We start from the raw sequence: 23,676 nt of genomic DNA, 5'->3' as shown, positions 1-23,676 counted from the left end.
CCATCCCCAAAATGTGCATAGCACCAGAGGTATAGTTTGACAGCTGTAAGCAGTGCAATTAAGGGAGTGCAGTACCTGTATTGCAGCTTTACACCGGCTAAGATATTGAAGCTTGGGAGTATGTTCATATTTCTCATCTATAGTGTGGCAAGAACTTGTAATCCGCCCTCAAGTTCTGCTGGAGCACAAGCTACTGTTGCTCTTTTGTGCAGCTAGTGTCAGCAGACAAGCTTGCAGTATTGCTAGGTAGAAAAGCACTTAGGCTTCACAACCATCCAAGTCATAAATGAATAAGTGCATGGCTAGAAGTTGTAAATTGCAAGAAACAGTTCAAATGCCATTGAGCATAGTTGCGCTATTGCAATGTATCCTTCGGAGCATTGTACGAGCCATGGTAGTTCCCACATTGTGTTGAAGTGCCACACCAGTGACATATGATAGTGATGCTAGCGTGATCCAGTGTGGCTGTACTTTAATGTATAAAAACTTTTCATGTGTTTTAGATTATATTCAGTGCAGTATCTGAAAGTTTATGCGCAGAAGATGATAGCTGACCTTACAGCCATGTTTTTTATACAGTCCTTCACTTTCCATCAACTTCAGCAAATCATTGAAGCCCCAAAATAACACATTTAATATTGGTACTCAGATTGAACAGTTTCAGTTCTATGTCTATGTTTCAGAGAACTGGACCAAACTTGAAGAATGAAAATTTAGCTACCTATTGATGCTGTAGCTTTAGGCTCTGCAGGAACCATTTATCTGCAGCACCCAACTTATCCCGTATTTGACGGATCATGATAGATGTGTGAAGAAGCAAGAGTGTTATGCAGAACAGTTTTCAAGAGGTAATGAACCTCTCCCATATAATTCATAAATAACTGGAAGGTTTCTCCTAAGGAAATGTTCGTGCTCTGCACTGTAACATTGACAAGTACCTCCCTAAGATAAGGTGATAAAGAGAGCTGGTTTTATGAATCTGTTGTATTTCCACAATTTTGACATGGCATAAGTGAGGCCCAAGGCATAAATGGTACTGCGTGCTGCACTTATAGTACAGATCAATAGTAGCCAATCAATAGCCATTTTATTGAAGATGCAAACTGGATCATATCCTAGGGCCAATTCACTGTCAATGAAAACTGTTATACTGGCTTCCTGCACTGTTTATTGATCATGGACTTCTTTTTGAAGTGCGATTGAAGTCCCTCAATATCTTAAACTATGAATTGCAACTGGGAGAATGTGTCCATTCATTAGGACCACACTTTTTGTCTTTAGCTCTCATCATTGTAAACAGCTTCATAATGAGAGGAACCTCAGACGAAATGCTTTTTTTCCTGGCATCCTTCTTCTGCCTTCTTTGTAAGCACAAACTATGGACATGTAAACAAGGTAATCTTGCATTTACCCTGCCTACAAGTGCCTCTTTTGACATTCATGCCTGTATTGCCTTTTCAGTGCCACTGAACCACTGAACAGTAATGACGAAAGCATTGTGCGTAAAATATGCAAGGTGATCAGGAAATGTAAAATGAGTCATACCCCCGATTGTAGCAAACTGTTGCAGAGGAAACCAATGCACGTTTCTCGGAAAGTCTTCACAAACCTATCACATGCTTCAGACTGCTCCTGTGATTCAGATGTCTGCGATAACACGTAAAAGTAGGTTCTCACGGGCACATCTATTCTCTAGTTCATGAAGTCTTCATTCCAGAGAGCCTCACCATGCCGCAACACGAACCCCCGTATTCATAAATGCATCTTAACTTGAAGCCCATGCTTGACTCGATTTAAATGACGCCTGTCATGAACACACCAAAAGAAACGCAATGAGCATCTTGGGCGCGTTCACACCATGCGTCATTTATATCAAGTCAAGCATGAGCTTCAATATGTATTGCTGAATACGGCGGTAAGACTTGATAAAGTTTGCTATTATTTATTTGTCCAATGTTTCAGTTTTCTCATCAAGAATATCTAGCTTTTTCTGAATGCTACCAATTTTTGCTTCATTCTCCTTTTCACCACATGTGCTTCATGGCAATCTCTTTCTCCTTTCCCATGCTGTTGGCCAACGTGCAAGTGTTGTCTATGCACTAGACAGTTACGATGTGGTCAGCAGGCTTTGAATTTCTCTCTTTGCTTTTGTGATCAAGTCTGCCTGACCATTAGATTACTGTATACAATGAAAACAAAGCCTTTTTTTTTCATGAAATGGGCAAGCACTTGCATCTCTTGCAAAGGATCTTTCAGTAAAGTTTTTCGTTCCTGCAATCACACTGAACATGCACGTCCATCATAATTTTTATGTATCTAAAACGCACCGCCAGAAAGAGTAACAAAAAGCAGCTATATTTTCAGATAGCACTTGTGGCTAAGAAAGCAACCCAAGACCAATTATGGATGGTCTCCATTTTTTTTTTTCAACATGTAAGGAGCATTGTGCACACACCTTTCAAGCATAAAGGCAGCACGTATGAGCCATGATGCCTCAATAGCTCCCATGTCTGATCACCCAAAAGAAGGCAGGCCAAACATAAAATTTGTTTTTTGGAAATTCCGTTTATTATAGCTAAAATTTTATCTTGAAAACACAAAAAGTAGTCTTCATTTCAAGACCGTGCAACCTCTGGCTGTATATTGCAGAGCATGAAAACATGAAAATATACTAAATTGAAATAGCAACAGCAAAGAAACACTGGCTTCCATCTTCTGCAATGCAGAAGAGAGTGACACTGTACACGGTAATCCAAAGTATGGACCCAACTTGGTCGTAGCATACATGCTCTGTGCTGATGTAACTTTAATTAGAACTGAAGTGTGGCATCCACTACTCGCCTGTGTCATCAAAGGCCATTTCATGTTGCCACACATTCTTTATCTGCTACCTGAAAAGATTACATTACACCATGAAGATGACAAAGCTCACATGCATTAAAGGAAAATTGGTTGGCTATCTTGTCTCCCACACAACTCCGCCAAATACATGCAATTAGTGTAAGTATGCTAGTTCCTTGCACTGTTTCCCATAACATCTTTGTTGAAGGTACTGGGTAACAATATCTCAATCACTTCACAAACTGTGGAGATTATTGTTAATTTTTAAAGCAAACAGCTTTATTTGCCTCTTGACAGCACATGGCATAATTTGTTTAATGTAAAAGGTTGAAGCAATTCATCGGCATGTGCTTCACAATGTGCCTTGCAAAGATTCCTCATTAACAAATATACTGTTTCGAGAGTTTTCATTTCAGTTTGCTGACACAATGACAAGAGACAGGAGGGAAGCTATGAAGCTGCTTGTCTCTCCACACCAAAAGCCAGCACCTATAGACTCTGCTAAAGATGTACTTCTCAAAATCTGGCTACTCCTTGACCAATCCGTGCAAAAATGTTAAATACGTGAGTCAGAAGTTATGTCAATCAGGCTGCTACCACTCAAAGGGCAAAGCTCCTTGAAACAGCAAAGCCCAAAAAACAAGGAAATAAGAGCATGTGCGAACGTTTCATGCTTTATAATGTAGAATAAAGATTTCACCAACGCCAGGAATGACACGCATTAGTGCCAGCGGGAACATCGTCTTGAGAATGGCTCCTTGATTTGGATTACATATTTCAACTAACAATTCTGCTGTATTGATTTACAGGTTGTATTTATGAAATCAGCAGCAATTCTGCTCGTACAGTTTGAGAAATAAGCCAAAATTGATGCATGGTTCTTTCACATAAGAATTTGAAGGACAAATTCTAGGAAGCGTTACAAAGGCAGAAACAGTGTTTGAAGGTGTCAGAATGAGGGCCATGAAATGAGGTCCTTGACTAACCGAACAGTGCCGCTGCTGCAGACATTTTAAGCATGAAATGCTTTTAGCTCCTGTTGTCAGCCACCTTCAATGAACCAAAAGCCAGAGCCATTATCCTGGCACTCAAACCAGCTCATCCGGGCAAACAGTCAAGACTGCAATACATATGCTAGTTACTTCCCAAACATGTTAAAAAAATATTGCTTTTGAGTTCTAAATATTTGCTCACAATATCACTCAAGCTGTAACTTCTAGTATGCTGAAGTTTTATTGGTCACTTCTAATAGCAACGTTCAGAGGCAGATACAAGGCACTGTACACTTGTCATTTTTTGGCACTGAGACACAGTTGCTTGTGCTCTTTTCAATGCCAGCAGTCCGCGAGGTCCACGGCGCATATGGTGGACCGAGACGAGACTTGCAATGGGGTTCTGTCTTTGACAGGGAACTTGCTTCCATATGGACCAGTGTACAGTTGCGTGATGCGGGGGGGTGGGGTGTGCCATTGCGAATGTGCGCTACACCCATTTTAAGATTGTGGCTAGTAACATCTACAATCAATCTGCTTTGTCGGCAGCCATTTCATGCTTACATCTATTCTCGATTACAGGAGAGCCAGTATTTTTTATTGTCACCAGAACAGCCTGAAAATGCTCATACAAAATTCTCCAAAGAGTGCAAGCGCTTCCGAGCTTTTTTAGTCTGTACATTCCAGCTATCTGAAATGAATCCAAGAAAGTAGTGGATGTTAAGGATATGATCATAGAGCTATGGCATATTACTTCGAGGTAGATGAAGTGGTACACGAAGGTGTCCTGTGTATTCTATTTCAGTGATAACATCATAGTGAACTGTTGGATAGGAGAGATGCCGCACTAGTGCGGCCAGCATCAAGTGCAATCAAAACGTGGCTTTGCTGTTGTTCAAAGCAGATATTGCATTCACCCTACAGCAGAAAGGAAACGAAGCAACACCTTCAAGAAGGCAGTCCCCAAACAGCGAAAAAAAAAAAGGTTGGAGGACACTTAAGCTGCGCCTTTAAGAGTGGAACACGATAGCATTAAAAGATCCCTGCCTGCTTCTCACGCTTCCGGGCAACTGCAGCTTATGCTTCTGTAATGTTTCCCTTGAAATGCTGGTGGCAAACGCTATGCGCGAAGGCGAGCTTTCTGGGGCATGCCACTCCTAAGACATACCTGAAATGGCAGCTGGAAAAGGGGTTTGTGTTTGAGTTTCCGCGCAACAGAATGATGTTTTCTCGCATATTCAAATTACAATCCAACGCTATCATGTCTCAAAGTTGTGTGCAAGCCATACTTTATGAAATTTTGACACATTATACATTGAGAATTTTAATTAGTTCAGTAACGCCTATATGCCACGTGGAGGGCCTGCACGAATCAGGATGCATGGTTCGGGATAAATTTTCTCATATGGAAAAGGTCGCCAACACCACTGCTGGATTTTCAGCGACACGGGGCCCTGAACGCTATGGCTGTTAATACCATTGTGAATCAGTTCCAGGCCAACAGCACATGTGCCATGCACAAAAAAAAATAAATAAAAGTAGATGCACGTGGGCACTTCCCAAAATTTTTTTACAAGAAAGGCAGAGGAAAAACCTTCGCTGCTAAGGTATCAGATGAGTAATGTGTAAAACATGCAATATAAAGCTTAATTTTACACCCGACAACGATTACATTGTAACGTAGATTGGAGACAAGAGTCTTGCAAGATATACGCTTCTCTTTAATGGCGGGCCAGAACAAGAGCGTGCAGCTTACGCACTTCATCGTCTTTAGTGGCACCGACCTTTGCGTGCGCCGTCCTGCGGTGCGGGAGCCCCACATCTTTGTGTCAATTGCCTCCCATGAGAAGAGCGACCGTCTCGGTTCAAAAAGCTCTTTCAGCTACATAAGAAATGGAGCTCCTCAGGTGCATCTCAGCATTCAGGTATGCGTATAGTAGGGTTTCATGCGCACTACACGAACAACTTCAGCGGGAGGACGACGACGTAGTGAACTGGGCTCAGAACTGCAGGGGACCACTTCGTAGGTCACGTCACTGAGGCTGCGTGTAACCTTGTAGGGACCGAAATACTAGCGGATCAACTTTTCTGAGAGTCCATGGTGGCGGACGGGCGTCCAGACCCACACGCAGCCGCCGGTATTGTAATGGATGTCGCAACGACCCTGGTTGTATCGAAGGGTGGCGGTATGCTGTTGGCTCCGGATACGATGCCGAGCAAGCTGGCGTGCCTCTTCGGCTCTTTGTACGAACTCTTCTACGTGTTCGCTGGTCGGGCTATTATCAGCCATAGGTAGCATGGCGTCAAGTGTTGACCTGACGTGGCGCCTACACAAGTTCGAACAGCGTAAGCTATGTAGTCTCCTGTACAGCAGCGTTATACCCGAAAGTCACATAGGGTAAGATCGCGTCCCACGTCTTGTGCTCTACGTCGACATACGTGGAGAGCATATCAGCCAGTGTTCTGTTCAGACGTTCCATTAATCCATTGGTTTGAGGGTGATATGCAGTGTTCTTGCGGTGAGAGCTATGCGTCAGCTGGAGAACATCCTGCATAAGTTCCGCTGTAAATGCTGTAACGCGGTCAGTGATGAGAACAGACGGTGCACCATGTCGTAGGACGATGCGACGTACAAAGAACTTGGCCACTTCATATAAATTTACTTGCGAAATAGCTTCGGTTTCGGCGTACCGGGTTAAGTAGTCGGTAGCGACGACTATCCATCTGTTGCACGAAGAGGTCACTGGGAATGGCCCAATTAGATCCATTCCTATTTGTTGGAACGGTGCTTGAGGAAGGTCCACAGGATGGAGAAAGCCAGTCGGTTTAACTGGTGCTTTCTTGCGGCACTGACAATCATGGCAGGTCTTCATGTACCGTTGCACAGAATAATATGGCCGGGGCCAGTAATATTTCTGTCGTATCCTTGCCTAAAGTCTTGGCGAATCCCAGGTGTCCCGCACATGGCTCATGATGGCAGGCTCGCAAAATGTTGTGGCGTAGCGCCGACGGCACGACAAGGAGGTACGTATTGGGGCCGCTTCTGCAGTTTTTCCTGTAAAGGACGTTGTTGTGCAAGTAGTATGATGATAAGCCGCACATGAGCAAGCAGGGTAAAACACCTTCAACTCCTTGGAGGTGTTTGATCCACGGCAGCAGCTCAGCGTCAGCGTGCTGGTGCTCAACCATCTTTATGGCGTCGATAACGGCGACAAATGGCAAGTCATGGTCAGGGTCCAATGAAGTCGTAGGGAGTGGTGCACGTGACAAACAGTCGGCGTCACTGTGCTTCCTGCCAGATCGGTAGACAACTGTAATATCATACTCTTGTAAGTGAGGGCTCCAATGGGCTAGTTTGCCTGAAGGATCCTTGAGGTTGGCAAGCCAGCACAGGGCGTGGTTGATCGCTCACAGCGTTAAAGGGTCTACCGTACAAGTAGGGTCGGAATTTACCAATTGCCCACACAACCGTTAAGCATTCTTTTTCAGTGGTTGAGTAGTTTTTCTCAGACTTGGTGAGACTGCGGCTTGCATAAGCAATGGGTCGTTCCGCACCAGCTTGCCACTGCACAAGCACCGAGACTCTCATTGCTGGCATCAGTATGGATTTCAGTGTCAGCGTCTTCGTTGAAATGAGCAAGTATCGGGGCCTCTTGCAAACGCTTGCGCATTTCATTGAACGATTGCTGCTGCTCGTCCGCCCAAATGAAAGGCGCATCATCGCATGTAAGCCCTGTTAGAGGCTCAGCAATTCTCGAGAAGCCCTTGACGAAGCGCCCATAATATGCGCACAAACTAAGGAAGCGTTGGACAGCCTTCTTGTCTGTGAGTGGTGAAAACTCAGCGACGGCAGCTAACTAGTCGGGGTCTGGTCGGACGCCTTGAGGACCAACGGCATGGCCAAAAAATTTGAGGTCTTGGAACCCGAAGTAGCGTTTTTCAGGCTTGATGGTGAGGCTGGCAGTATGGATCGCAGGACACCCTCGAGTCATGCGAGATGTTCGTCAAACGTGCTCGAGAAAACAACGACATTGTTTAAGTATACGACGCAGGTTTGCCATTTGAGTTCAGCAAGCACGGTATCCATCGTCCGCTGAAAGGTGGAAGGTGCGGAACAGAGACCGAAGGGGAGAATTTTGAACTCATACAGCCTATCAGGTGTCACAAATGCTGTTTTTTCACGATCCTGTTCATCAACTTCGATTAGCCAATATCCTGATTTAAGATCCAACAAAGAAAGAAACTTGGCATGTTGTAGACGATCCGATGCGTCGTCGATGCGTGGCAATGAATAAACATCACGCTTGGTGACACGGTTCAACTTTCTGTAATCTTCACAGAAGCATAGTGTGTTGTCTTTCTTTCTAACACTACAGGGGAGGCCCACGGGCTGGTGGATGGCTGGATCACGTCGTCTTGGAGCATCTCTGTAAGGATGCTGACGGACAGGACATGCAGACTCGTCCGTAATAATGTGGTGTTTTGTGATACACTTGCGCCGCACTTTGGATGACGTTGAAAAACAGTCCACAAATTCATTCACAAGACTCAGTAGACGGTCTTTCTGATGGTCTGGCAGAGCGGCGTTAACGTGAATCCGTTCTTTTAGGCTGGGGAACCCAGACTGCTGAGACGATGCGGTTTCCAATGTGGCAATGTCAGTAACGTTAGTGATTTCGTGAAGAAATGAGCTCAGTTCGGCCATGTTGTTCCTCGCGGTACATGCCGATAATCGTTGCTAAAGTTTGTTAGCAAAACGACTGAACATTTGTTTTGCACCTGAAGAAGCCCTCTGGCTATACAAATGTGGCGCTCAAGAAGCAGGGGCATGTTTGCCTCAGCAATTCCTTCGGCGGCGTCCTCCATGTCGCATTGGACAAGGGTAAGCATGCTGCTCTTGGGTCGCAACGTGATGTGATCGTCAGCTACGCGAAGCGCGATGTCACGGTCGTTGTCATTACTGTTCGCTATGGCTTGCGTAGTAGTGAAGCTGACTCTAGACTCTTGCAGGTCGATGATGGACCGTTCGCCTGAAGGAAATCCATGCCGAGTATAAGGTCCTTTGAACATTCAGGAAGATTGACAAAGTCGCCGATGTACGTGAAGCCCCGAATGTTGACTCGTGCCATGCACCGGCCCATTGGAGTTATGAGATGACCTCCTGCAGTACGAATCTGAGTTTCGGTCCATTGCATCGAAACTTTGTTCAGTATACGCGCGAGATTCTGGCTCATAACAGACGTGTCCGCACCCGTTTCGATTAACGCCATGACCTCGTGGTCATCTGTGGTAACTGGTACGGAACTACACTGCTTTCTTTGCATCTCAATTACGTCATATCGCGGTCCTTGCAGTGGAGGATCTTCAGCGTTCGCAACATCAGCAACCTCTTCCTCCGCAGGTCGTTGGACTCTGTTTTCCCGGGAGGCTGGGCTGAGTGAGCGACATCTCGTTGCTCTCAGCTTGAATAGGGGGCTGGAAGACCTGTTTCGGGCGGGTGACGCTGACGGGGGTTCACGGAATCGTGGGGCAAAGCAAACGAGGTATGCGTCAATCTCCAGGGCGCATTCACTATTGCACGGGCACGGCGCATTCAGTGAAAATTCACGGAGCCCAGCTCATTGGTAGGGACGCCCTGTAGAGGTGATCGGCTTCACCGCAATGAAAACACAAGGGCCTCCGGTCTGCAGAGCGCCATACGTCGCTCTTGTGGGGTGGGTGTGTTTCAGCCATGAATGGCGTGCAACGAGGCGAGTGTCTTGTTCAACGGCGCGCACACCAAGAAGGTCCAGGACGTCGCTCACATCGCGAAAAATCGGGGACAACGAACTTCGTGCAGCTTCTGTATACGACATGCGAGGTTGTGGCTGCCGTACCTTGTGCTGTGGTGTCTCGCTTTGCTCTGGGACTTGGACTGCCTGCCTGATTTCCTCCCGGACGACCTCAGACAGAGCAGGTCACTGTACCGATGCTGGAGCCACCTGAAGCTTTTGAAGCTCCTCTCGAACGATAAGCCTAAGGAGCTCCCACAAGGGATTAATATTGTCCAGGGATATAGCGAGAAAATCACGCGATAGGGTCGACACGTCGCGGTTCTGCCTTGTTCGCTGCTGCAGTGCCTTTTCCATCGATACGGCTTCCGCGAGAAACTCTGCAACAATATTTGGTGGGTTGCGTATTAGGGCACCGAATAACTCTTGCTCGACACTGCGTATCAAATTCCTTAGCTTCTTTTCTTCTGGCATGGACGGATCTGCGTGTCGGAAAAGTCGGCACATACCTTTGAGAAACATTTCGACGCTTTCGTTCGGCCTCTGTACTCTCGCCTGCATTGCAGATTCAGCTCGCTCCTTGCGATCGAAGCTGGCGTATGTGCTGATTAGCTGCCGTCGGAATTTGTCCCATGTCGATAGGGCCCTGCCTCACGGTTCTCAAACCAGGTCCGTGCATAGTCCTCGAGGGCAAAGTAGGTGTTGCGTAGTTTGCGCTCTGTAGTCCAGACGTTGAATTCTGCGACACGCTCAAAGTGATCGAGCCAGTCCTCTACATCCTCAAAGGTGTCCCCATGGAAGGACGTGGGGATTCGTGGCTGGTTGAGGACGACCTCGGTCGGGGCGGTCGATGAAGAAGGTGGAACCAATGTATTCATCCTTCTGACTTGATTGCGTAGAGGCTCGTGCTCAGGTGGCAGTCCTTGAAGTCGACAGCTTTCCGTACCTGCACGGGAGTCAGCTTGACCGGACTTCGTACTGGGCTTGTAGACGGCGTTCGATCTGCGAGTGGTAGCACGTACCCCACACCTCCGCCGAAAAATGTAACGTAGATTGGAGACAGAGTCTTGCAAAATGTATGCTTCTCTTTAATGGTGAGACAGAACAAGAGCGTGCAGCTTACGCACTTTATTATCTTTCGTGACGCCGACCTTTGCGCGCGCTGTTCTGCAGTGCAGGAGCCCCACACCTTTGTGTCAATATGCACAAATTGCACGCAGAATTGACGTCGACTTGGGGTGAAGGTCGCTTTCCGAGTGCTGCCTGGTGTTGTCTACAGGCAACAAACGCATTGGTGAAGAAGCTTACACAAACATTTTTCGTTGTCCTTCACTGTCTTTAGTCTCTGTGTATTTTCTACATATCCACCAAACCTAAATGTTTTCCTTAGGGTTTTTCATGTTTCATCCCTAACAGTTAGTGCCCATTACAGTGTTGAAGATGTTTGCATGTTTTTTTCTTCTACGCACAGCACTTAAAGAAGAGCCATCCTGTCAGCCACCTAGGTCTACTCCTTTTGCTCAACTACATTTTTTAGCCCAATGATGAGAAAGACTTCTCTAGCGTACCTGAAGGTCATGAAGAATTAGAACAGGATTACCGGCTGCGAGAGATATTTGAAGACATACTAATGATTTTTTTTTCAGACAAGATTCAAAACATGTTACAAATTTATTAGCTTTCTTTTACCATTTTTTATAAGGCTATTGAGTAAAACTATCTTCATCCTCAATTACTGACTGAATTCATCTTTGATAGCAGCAACATTCTTGTATCATATAGCGTGTGTTGATGTTGGGCAGTCCTTCCACAATAACAGCCTTTAGGGAGTTTTTATCTATGTGTAGCTGTTCGTTATTCTCCTTCCCAGTAACCCCCACCATACATAGTGGCATGCAGATTGAAGTATTTGGAACTAGGGATACTACATCGAGGTTGATGTGGCTTCAGAAATTTACCACCGGACACTCGCGAGCCATGCAGATGTTGTGGAAGCAAATAAATTATATAGGGTGGTGCCTAATGACATTGTGCCCAAAAAGCTTTACTATGTCACCTGGGGCTGCTTGGCTAAGGCCATAATAGGCTTTTGAGGGTTCTCACTCGTATCACCCCCTACCTCCTGGAGGAACTCAACCACTTGAATGGCACCTTGCCACAGGCATCAGTTATTTTTTGTCACAGATGATAATTAGACACGATTGCTTGTCTCACCCTGAAAACAATGTGGTTCGTGACATTTCGAGAAGGTGGTGATCTCCAAGTTACTGTGGTCAGTGTGTAAGGCGACTAGCACAACATAAAGTTCCATCTCGTGCATCAGGCAGAATGCTGCTATTTCCAAATAAATTTGCTAAATAGGTCACAGAGGTGATTGTGAAGCTGAAGTCGAGTGCTTAGACAGATTGAGAATGTTAATGGTTGTGGAGATTCAAAGCCGCATCCTCAAATACTTTGCGCAGCTTGCATGACAATGTTGAAACTGGAGCCTGTGTCCTGTGCACTAATATTTCACTGTTTTGTATGGCTGATTTTATAGAAGACGAAAGCCAAACTTGTCCAGGTTTAAGACTGGTTTTACGACAGCTATGACAGAGCCAACTCCTTGGTGCATGCTTATGGTGACGAAGCCATCAGGAGCACTCCACACTTTTATGGATTACACAAAAACTGAACAAGCAAGCCCTATGAGCCAATTCCTGCAGTAGACCATACCCTTCAGATACTACAAGTCACAGCTTGGTGTATGAAAAATTGATGCCCAAATTCAGGGTTTTGGCAAATCCCTCAACATTACAGAAAGTTCTTGACCACCTTTACAGCACCGTTCCGTTGGTTTCGCCTTAACTGCTCATGCGATTTGGTATCTGGTGTGCCCCAGATCAAACACAATGGTATATGAATGATATTCATCCAGAACTTATATGTGTTGCTTGTCATATGGTAGAGGTTATCAGTTGGTGCTCAACTAAACATGAACACAACGAACTCTGCAGTACATTTGAGGGCACCCACTGTGCAAGAGCTGCCATCCACAAAGAGAAATGTAAGTTTGGCATCACAATAACATCCTACTTGGGGCACATGAACGAAAACAAGCTCAAAGCTGTCACAGACATGCCAAGACCATCCTCCAGAAATACTGCTGCTAATGGGCATGACCACCTATCTAGGTTTATTCGCTCCTAACATGCAAACACTACACCCATTGTCCAGCATGCTGTTTTCAAAGCATGGTTTGTCTGGAACCCACACAGGTTCCAGAATTCTCAAAATGGAAAGAAATACTTTCTTCAGATCCAGTGCTTGGCTGGTGCTCCTCAAAATGAGAGACCAGCTGCTAATCACAGCTGATGCTTTGTGCTGTGGTCTAGTTGCAGTGCTCAGCCAAAAGCAAGACGATGGGCAACATGTTACTAGATACGCCTCAAGATATTGTCACAGACAAAGCCACAAAAGACTTCGGTCGACGCTAGAGATCTTTTATGTTGTTGTTGTTGTTGTGGCCTGTGATGTGGGTGGCTCCTACCCACGATGAGATCTTTTATATCTATCGCTGTCCTGGCACCTTCGTCGTTCTCTTCTTCTCGGAGCCACCCAACGTGCCTAGCATGTGGCACCGACTTGCACCGAGTGGCTGTCAGCTGTGTCGAGGTCGTGGCATTACCCCCCTCCCTAGAAGCATCGTCTCGATGCAGAACATTGACGCACTGGAGATAGCGACGGTGATACTGTTAAGACAGACGTAGATGGTGAGAGAGGTGCGGAGCTTTGCGTTCAGCGGGAGTGGTATAACTTCAATCTAGAGACGTGAACGACATCGGACAGGCCTGGGCGTCGGGGACGGCGAGTGGTGCCTTCTCCTTCAGGAATCACTTCGTATGTGACGTCGCCGAGTCGTTGAACGATCCTAAAAGGTCCAAAGTAGCGGCGCAAAAGTTTCTCCGACCGACCACGCTGGCGGATCGGTGTCCACACCCGTACTTTGTCACCGGGTTGATAAGTGACGTCGCGGTGACGAAGATTGTACCGGTTGGCGTCGTTATGTTGTTGGTGGCGGATACGCATTCGTGCGAGCTGGCGTGCCTCTTCGGCACATCGAGCGAATTCCGCAGCATCAGTGACAACATGAGAACAGTAGGTGGGTAGAAGCATTGCGTCCAACGTTGTAACAGCTTCCCGGCCGTGTACTAAGCGAAAAGGGGTGAAGCCGGTAGTTTCTTGAAGGGCAGTATTATATGCAAACGTAACGAATGGGAGAATGTCGTCCCAGTTTTTGTGGTCGACGTCAACATACATGGAAATCATATCAGCGATCGTTTTGTTTAGCCTTTCTGTGAGCCCATTCGTCTGGGGATGGTAAGCAGTGGCTTTGCGGTGAACTGTACCACTGAGAAGCATGATATCTTCTGTGAGCTGCGCTGTAAATGCTGTGCCCCGGTCGGTTATAACCACTGTTGGAGCACCGTGGCGGAGTACGATACTATGTACAAAGAAGGTAGCAATATCATTAGCAGTGCCTCGTGGGAGTGCTCGGGTTCCAATGTAACGTGTAAGGTAGTCTGTGGCAACAGCAATCCAACGGTTACCAGCCCTCGACGTGGGGAATGGCCCAAGCAAATCTATGCCAACCTGCTGAAAAGGGATCCGCGGAGGATCCACGGGATGGAGAAGGCCAGCCGGACGCGCGGGTGGTGTCTTGCGTCTCTGGCAGTCGCGGCATGTCCTCACGTATTGCTTTACGTCACGGCGAAGGTTAGGCCAGAAGTACTTTTGGCGTATGCGTGAAAACGTCCGTGCGAATCCCAAGTGGCCCGAAGATGGCTCGTCGTGAGTGGCCCGCAGGATATCGTCACGCAGTGAAGACGGCACTACAAGAAGGCAGGCGGTTGCAGTCGAGTGAAAACCCAGTTTGAAGAGAACGCCATCTCGGAGAAAAAACGAGGATAATTTGCGGATGAACATACGAGGCGGCTCTGGTAGACGGTTCTCAAGGTAGTCGATGAGAGGCCGGAGTTCTGAATCATCGCGCTGTTGCTTGCTGATGTCTGATACTGTGATAATGGACAGAAATGCGTCCTCTTCATCAAAGTCGTATGGCGACGGTTGAAGTGGAGCACGTGACAGGCAGTCGGCGTCGGTGTGTTTACGCCCGGACTTGAACGCTATCATCATATCGTATTCTTGCAAGCGAAGACTCCAGTGTGCAAGACGGCCAGATGGATCCTTGAGATTGGCGAGCCAGCACAATGAATGGTGATCTGTCACAACTCGAAATGATCGGCCGTACAAATATGGTCGGAACTTGGCGATTGCCCACACAACGGCCAAGCATTCCTTCTCCGTAGTGGAATAGTTCCCTTCAGCTGGAGACAAAGTGCGGCTTGCGTACGCAATGACGCGCTCGGCTCCATCTTGCCACTGTACGAGGACGGCACCAAGGCCAACGTTGCTGGCATCCGTGTGCAACTCGGTGTCACTGTCTTCGTCAAAGTGTCCTAGAACAGGAGGTGTGTGCAGACGTTTCTGGAGTTCACAGAAGGCCTCTTGTTGGTCCTGCTCCCAGACAAACGGAACATTATCCTTAGTCAACCGTTGCAACGGTTCGGCTAGTCGTGAAAAGTTGGCCACGAAGCGTCGATAATATGCGCAAAGCCCTAGAAAACGGCGGAGTTCGTGTTTGTTCGAAGGTGTTGGAAACGAAGCAACAGCAATGGTTTTGTCGGGATCTGGTCGAATGCCCTCGTAGCTGACGACATGGCCTAAAAATTTGAGTTCGTCATACCCGAAATGGCATTTTTCAGGCTTTAAAGACAGGCCAGCAGTACGAATTGCGTCTAGAACTGCGTGTAAGCACTGGAGGTGCTGCTCAAAAGTTTCTGAAAAGACAACGATATCATCTAAATAGACAAGGCATGACTGCCACTTGAGACCTGATAGAACCGTGTCCATCATGCGCTGAAAAGTAGCAGGCGCAGAGCACAATCCGAAAGGAAGGACCTTGAATTCGTAAAGTCCGTCAGGCGTAATAAATGCGGTTTTCTCACGATCACGCTCATCAACCTCTATTTGCCAGTAGCCGCTGCGAAGGTCCATCGATGAGAAGTATCGAGCATTTCGAAGGCGGTCCAAAGAGTCGTCGATGCGGGGAAGGGGATAAACGTCCTTCTTCGTAACGTTGTTAAGCTTGCGATAGTCAACGCAAAAACGCAGTGTGCCGTCTTTCTTTTTCACCAGAACCACAGGTGACGCCCATGGACTGGTGGAGGGCTGTATGATATCGTCGGTAAGCATTTGTTGGACTTGATTTCGGATGGCGTCTTGCTCTTTACGAGAAACACGGTAAGCACGTTGGCGCACGGGTCTTTCATTGGGATTTGTAATAATTCTGTGTTTCGCAATAGGCGTTTGGTTGACCTTCGATGTTGAAGCGAAACAGTCCGCAAAAGACTGTAAAAGGCTTCGAATGCTAGTCTGTTGTTGACCCGATAATTTAGAATTCACATCAATATTGCTGTTCGCTGGTACGTCACAGTTAGAATCTCCATCAGTTTGCCCTACAGTTAAACAAGCGGGAAAATCACTGACTGGCTCCAAATAGGCGATGGCAGTTCGTGGGGCGAAGTGCTGGTATTCACGACTGAAATTGGTCACTAAAATCTGAGCAGTCCGTGACGACAGCTGCAAGATGCCGCGGGCTACGCAAACTTGTCGAGCCAACAAGACTGACAGATTGCCTTCAGCGATTCCGAGATGGGGAGGATCATCGTCTGTTTCTACGGTGATCAACGCAGTACTCCGAGGTGGTAAAGTAGCACAGTCACCCGAAACGCGTAACACCGTGGACTGTGGGTGGTAGTCGTCCGAAATAGTTGCGTGTTCGCTGGAAAATGTGACAAGCAACTCGCGAAGGTTTATGATTGCGCCGTACTCCCGAAGAAAGTCCATGCCGAGTATGACCTGCCTAGAGCACTCTTCCAGTATAATAAATGAACCGACAAATGTGACCTCACGAATTTGTACCCTCGCAGTGCATTTGCCGATCGGCGTGAGGACATGACCGCCGGCTGTACGGAGCTTAAGTCCTGGCCACGGTGTCGTCACCTTGCGAAGTGCCGTAACCAGTTGTCCGCTCATAACAGAATAATCGGCGCCAGTATCGACAAGAGCGGTTACCGGGTGGTTATCGACAGAAACGAGTATGTCGGCTGAAACAGGCTCACGGTTTTCGAAGGAAGGTGTCGAAGGTACGCAGTCGTCGTTGTCTTCGACGTTATCGTCGTCGTCGGGGTGTCGCAGCGGAGGATCTTTCGAAGTGCGTTGGACAGTGGCCCCACCTCCGGAGGTCGCTGTTCTCAGTTTTCCCGACTTGGGCTCGTGGGCCGGTTGCCCACGGAAGCGGAGAACGTAGTGTAGCGGCTAGGTGACGCCGATCGTCGAGGAGGTGGTGATCGTGACTGGCGCCTCTGCGGAGACGGAGATCGGGTCGTTGGCAGGGACTGTTCAACCGGTGGCAACTGCGCGTACGGCGACGAAGGTTGACTGGCCAGATATTGCTGGATTTCTCTCGGACGCTCTCCCTCACGTGGGCGACGAGCGCCGGGGTGATAGCCCTGGAGTCCAATTCTTCGGTAGTAGCAGGCACGGTACAAGTGGCCCGCTTCGCCACAGTGGAAGCAGAGTGGCTGATAGTCAGGTGTGCGCCACACGTCTGACTTTCGCGTATTGATTCGGGGGCTCGTGGACCCGTACATATTTGTACGTGAACCTTGGCCCTGGAAGTGGCACAGCGGTTCTTCAGAAGAAGGCGGGTTACGGTGGTTCCCGGGTTGCGCAGGTAGCCTCACTGCTTGAGCATAAGTCAATACGGGGGCGGCTTCAGGTCTAGTTTGCACGAATGGCTGTGCTGCCTGGCGAACTTCTTCGCGGACGATATCTGTGAGGGATGTTACGGTCGGTTGAAATCGCACTCCCTGTAGCCGGTCGAGCTCCTCACGCACGACACTACGCACAAGCTCTCGAAGCGCATCGGTGTCATAGGGTAACGAGAGAGAAGATGCTGATCCCAGGTTGATTTGGCGATCGTAGACCGAGGAGTGTTGTTGAAGGGCTCGCTCCATTGTTGTCGCCTCACTGACGAACTCAGCTACTGTAGCTGGAGGCCTTCGCATCAGTCCAGCAAACAGCTGTTCTTTTACCGCACGCATCAGTAGGCGTACTTTCTTCGCTTCTGTCATGCCAGGGTCAGCACGCTTGAAAAGCCGCGACATGTCTTCTACGAACATGGCTACGCTTTCGTTCGGCCTTTGAACCCTATTCTGAAGGGCTTGCTCTGCTCGCTCTTTTCTTGCGGGGCTGCTGTACGTATCGCGTATCTGCCGTTGAAATTCTTGCCAGGTGGTGATGGATGGCTCGTGGTTAGCGAACCATGTTCGGGCAGAGTCCTCTAGGGCGAAGTACACGTTCCTTAACTTTTTCTGCTCGTCCCAATAATTGACGTCAGCCACACGATCGAAGTCGTCGAGCCAGTCTTCCACGTCCTCAAAAGGCTCACCATGGAACGGCTGCGGTCAGCGTGGGGTGTGGAGAACCAGCGACGCAGGAGGCTGTCCCGTACCGTACGTCTCCTGTGTCTGGCTTGCGGTTGTGGTGGACATCCTCGGCAGATCTTGCAGGCCGTATTCCGGAGGCAGTCTTTGAAGCCGTCGGCTTTTGCGTAGGTTGTCCGCTCCCTGTTCCTGGGGGTCAGAGTACATAGACGCGTACCCCGCACCTCCACCAGTTTGTCACAGACAAAGCCACAAAAGACTTCGGTCGACGCTAGAGATCTTTTATGTTGTTGTTGTTGTTGTGGCCTGTGATGCGGGTGGCTCCTACCCACGATGAGATCTTTTATATCTATCGCTGTCCTGGCACCTTCGTCGTTCTCTTCTTCTCGGAGCCACCCAACGTGCCTAGCATGTGGCACCAACTTGCACCGAGTGGCTGTCAGCTGTGTCGAGGTCGTGGCAATATTTTGCAGAGACAGAATGCCTGGCTATGCCCAGATATAGAAAGAAGTGCTTTCTTTCTTGCAAGCTCGAGATAAATTCTATAAATGGGGCAACAATCTGTTTCCCAATCTATAAAATGAGCACATGATTGATGCATTATGAGGCATAATGTACATCTTAGGCAAAGACTTTCCCGCAGCTGATACACTGTGAAGTACTCATGTGAAGGAGAATAACAGGCACCACAAGGGCCTACCAAGATTGAAGGCTATGCATGCTGCCTCTCCCCACCTTCTTTACAACAATTGAAGAAAGAACAAGTGCTAGATTAATGCTGCTGCCAACTTTGCATTTTCACTCGAAAGAGCTGGACAAGGTGTTGCAAACTCTGAAAGAATTCTGGCTTTACAAGGACAATGTAGTCCAAGACATGTTGATATTTTGGCAATAAAACCATCGTGCCCAAGAAGCTACAGGAGCTTACCCACCCAGCACTTCTCACTTGAAGGCCACTTTGAAATCAAAAAATGCCTATCAAGATGACAAAGTGCTGCATCATAAATACATACAAACAGCAAATGTCTTCAAGTCATGTCGTACATGCTAGCACCACAGGGCTAAGAGAAGGGTGACACTCCTGCAATTGGGATTCCGAGAAAAGCTGTTACAGAAGTTCACTATGGACATATTTTCTATTGGAGGGGTGTGGTGGCTCATCGTCACAAAATACTAGTAAGGGTATCCTGAGCTAGTACTGGCTAGTTTGACAGGACCTGTGGTTGCAACTCAATGCCTCTTTGTTTTCACAAGGCGTGCAATAGTGTAGTGGTCGTGAACCGCAACAAACTGTAGCTTCCAAAAGGGCGCAGCTCGCTGTTTGCAGAATTCATAAGAATTCCAACAAATGGCGTGCAGTCCACGCTACCAACAGCGCAATGATCTCACAGAAGCCACCATAAACTTATCCAAGAACTCCCTTGAGACGTCAGGTGATGCCTACAAGACACACGATTATAGACTGAGCCTTCTGAAAAATAGCTCCTCGCTAGTGCAAATGCTTACGAGCCAAAGGCTTAGGACTACACTTCCAGCTACTGCAAACAGCTTCTTTCCACAACTCCCGGACCCGAGGAAAATGAAAGTGCATGAGCAAAAGTGCAAGCAGAAACAGAAAACTTACTCTGATGTTGGGCATGGCATACAAGATCTACCCAATTTGTATCCAGACATTAATGTCCGAGTAGTTGACCTGGAAAATGCAGGCACACTTCAGCAGCCAGGAGATAAGCCCAGGTGATAGTGGATAGACACGGACAAAAAGACCATTCATCTCAAACAGGACACAACGAGTGCCACTGCCTCTGGCTGCATAATCAAGGGTGCGATGAAAGTTTGGCTGGTCAGGCATGGAAACGAAAAAAAAAAACGTGATCTAAGAAATAATAGTCACACGACTATTATTTGCCGAGCATGCGCAGGAACATAGTCACAAGATTGACTGGGACAATGCCACTGTTGTTGCCAAAGAAAAGAACATGTCATCCTGGCGGCTGCCAGAATTGCTAATCGTTCAATTGACGCCAGCTACGATGAACCGGACACCAGGGACTATGCCTGCCATTTACACATGTTCATTACGTCACATGCTGGCTACATAAGTGACGACGATTTCCTGTCCTACTCAGTGAACAAGGAACCCGTGTGTAGTTCCAAAACGTCGGGTTATACATCAGACTTGGTCAGTGACCGTGAACCCCCCTTCATGCCTCTGGCTAGGGGAGACGAACACAAGCAGCCACACGACTGTACCGAAGAGGTTCCGTTTTGTAGAGATCCTGGGCATCAACACCATAGAAGTGGACAATGCATAACACCAGCTAAGCAGTAAGCAACATGACCCTTTTTATACAGCGAAGGATGTGCTACAAAGATGCTTGTACTACTGTAACGCTAATGTGCATGCTTGTAGAAAATGATCACAATAAAAAACTCACCTCTTGCCTTGTGCTCAATGTTGAGGCTACCATTCTGAATCACAATTACTTTATCCCACCTAGCTAACAGTTTGTCAAATCTCAACGAGGTTTTAATAAGACTCTTGTCTCAACTACATGAAACGCCAGTCTGTGTAGTAGTGTTACACAGTGTTGGGTTCAAATCTGCCATAATCATGAATCCGAATGAACTTGCCCACATTTCAGTTATTCTGCAAAAGTATTTGGGATCACTTCGTTGCTTCTATATGCACTGCGGCAATCACAGCTGTGAAACACATTTAGGTCGTACTGAAGATGTCAAAGACCATGTAACATATGTGCTGAAAGGAGCAATGACAACTTACGACATTGAAAGATGCCATTCAGATGAGTGTTGCTGTGCCAGTCGAAATTGCTGCTTTGACAATGGCTAAACTTGAGACAGAATACCATGAGGCAAAGTGAAAAGAGAACAAAGGTGCATTTTTCAGCTACATCACCTCATTGCTCCAATGCCCATGCATTTGATAATTCATTCATACAATGCGACGGCCTAGGCAAAGCCACGTTTGGATGAACCAATGTCTGCTTTTAAACATCACAAAATTCCACTTTTTCACGCACTAACGAACAATTGGCAGGTTTGAGGATTTACGAGTGTCAAGAAATAGTGAATCTGTCATTCATGTGTTTACACTTTGTCTCATTATCTTCGTATGATCAAGTGTATGCTTGAAAGCGCAGACACTACACTGCTGGCCTGCTAGCTAAACGCACTTTCAAGTGGCAGCTGGTGATAGAAATCTTCGAGCATTTGTCTATAAAAACGCTCGCGTAGATTTCGCGGTATGCTCATGCGCTTTCAGTGCAACGCACTGCGTGACACCTGCCTGTCAGGCCGAGCAGGAGAGCACCAAGGGACGAAACACCAAATTGTTCATTTGGCACTGTAAATACGCATGTCTCTATTATAGTGTGCCTGTATATACACTTCGACGACGGCAATGATGCCACCGCTTGCAAAGTCGGCCAATTTAAAGAATGTGTCACAGCGTTCGCTTTCCATGTGTACAATCTAACACGGCGAGTCTCTTTTTTCATGCGGAAGCAGCCTTCTGGATCTAAAAACATTGATATCGCGAGCGCAACAGAACAAACGGGCGGTAGTGCGCATGAGGTTAAAATCGTAGTCCGCAAAATATGGGCTATAAATAACGGCTCAAACACGTTACAGATGGGTGTCAATTTAAGGCGTGCAGTGCATTTAAAGCGTACTTTTAGCGAGAACTTCAGGCGGCGTGAAAAATGATGCCTAAGCATGCATAAATAACAAAAAAATTATGTACGTCCCAGATGAGTTGAAAGTGGTCGCGAACAGCTACCTTACCTGTCTATGTGAATGACAGGTGCAGCCTCTGAGCTTCTATACGATTCATATTCGGTATTCTATTGGGCACAAGAAAGAGTTATTACGAGGAAATATAAGGAACACAGGTGCAGCCTCTGAGCTTCTATACGATTCATATTCGGTATTCTATTAGGTACAAGAAAGAGTTATTACGAGGAAATATAAGGAACAGCTGGGGATAACCAAAAAAGCTGAGATGTACCATTGAAGCTCCCATGCTACGCTCACATCCAATTGACAGGAAGCCGCCATGGCACATTTTGACTACCGGAAATAGGTGGCGCTTAGAGCCTTAGAATTAGAGTTACATAAAGAAATGTTGAAACAGTTTTTCGTTTAAAATATTCTACGTGTTGCTTATTTTAATTGCCAGTTTTCGTTTTCATTCCTTGTCTAGAGAATCGCCAACAAAAAGCACAATTTACAAACTGTTGAGAACCGAAACCGAAACCACGGCGACGCACTCTTTGCGGGTACAGTTTTATCAACCTTGATCAATGCCTTGATGATAGTGCGCCGAAGCCAGCACATGCGTGCAAAGGCGATGGATGCTACGTTCATGAGAACAATATCTCGACATCGGTCAATGCTGCATAACATAAGCTTGCAGCTGTAGTTTTCACACATTTTTTACACATGGTATGCTTCGGTTCTTTTCGGATTTACTCTCCGACACATTTAAACTGTGCCACTACGCACATGCCAACATTTCGTCACAATTTCTTTAAAGCGGCATTTAGTTCATCGAGTACACCGACAAAACATGCGTGGAAACGCTTTCGAGCACCTGTCTCAGCAATCCCGCCTCCCTCCGCTCCCGCCCCCCCCCCCTTTTTTTTTCCTATACCGCCGCTAATTAATGCACGTATGAGTTAACCTCCACATACAAATCACTCGTGGCGTGTCCCTTCACTCCGAATTAAGTCTGTGCTGTAAACTTACGTACGTACATGTACAGTGCTATACATCGCGGCTAGTCGCGTCGCAATCCCGTGTTTCTCTAGGTTTAACGCCCGTTCAATACCTATGTAGAATCCAACAATCGGTTTGCTCTGGCGCAGTTAGAAGACGATCGTCGTCGTGGTCTTTGCACACCACAAACGCGCCACGCACACACACACACACACACACACACAACTAGATTGCGCAAAACGCGCTGTTCCACGTTGCATCGCTTCGTTCGTGGTCGTGCTGTTTGCGCGAACGAACGCGTCACACACGCAACTCGATTGCTGTTTGCGCACGCCAAAACGCGATGTTCCATCTTCGTTCGTGGTCGTGCTATTTGCGCATACACATTCGTCACACGCGCAACTAGTTGGCACAAACAATACTACCACTGATACATGCTGATACTACCACATACTATCTGCGCTATGGTATATTTCTATGGGCCCCGCGCGAGCGAGCGCATGGGGACTAGGGCGTTTCAGGAGCTAGGCGCGTTTTTTACACAACAACTAGGGACCTAGACTCCCCTAGGGCGAAAAGTTACCTAGATATATAGTTCCCTTTGGTGCCGCGGGGGCGGCGCTGCAGTCGACCGGCTGCACAGGCGAGCGAATGTAAATGCGCGACCCCCCCCCCCCCCCATCCCCCACCCCAGTCTGTTAACCCACGCGCGTTAGCCGGCGTGTCAAGGGCGTCTGGCACGCCAGCTGACAAAAAAAAAGAAAAAGGAAAAGGGGGGGGGGG

General features: G+C 47.4%; 1 long non-coding RNA gene across 1 annotated transcript; it reads right to left on the bottom strand.

Moving 5' to 3' along the window:
• Positions 1-3,769: 3,769 nt before the first annotated feature.
• Positions 3,770-22,359, bottom strand: LOC142590603 (uncharacterized). The gene is made up of 4 exons (XR_012830199.1): positions 22,184-22,359; positions 21,961-22,019; positions 19,778-19,846; positions 3,770-4,524 (listed from the first exon to the last, which is right to left on the bottom strand). It is a non-coding gene; the product is annotated as an uncharacterized LOC142590603 (long non-coding RNA).
• Between the last annotated feature and the right edge of the window lie 1,317 nt (positions 22,360-23,676).

This window comes from Dermacentor variabilis, chromosome 8 (genome assembly GCF_050947875.1).
Source record: "Dermacentor variabilis isolate Ectoservices chromosome 8, ASM5094787v1, whole genome shotgun sequence".
In the NCBI taxonomy this organism is placed as follows: domain Eukaryota; kingdom Metazoa; phylum Arthropoda; class Arachnida; order Ixodida; family Ixodidae; genus Dermacentor; species Dermacentor variabilis.
Note: the sequence above shows the minus strand (reverse complement) of the source record. Positions and strands in the feature narration are given on the sequence as shown.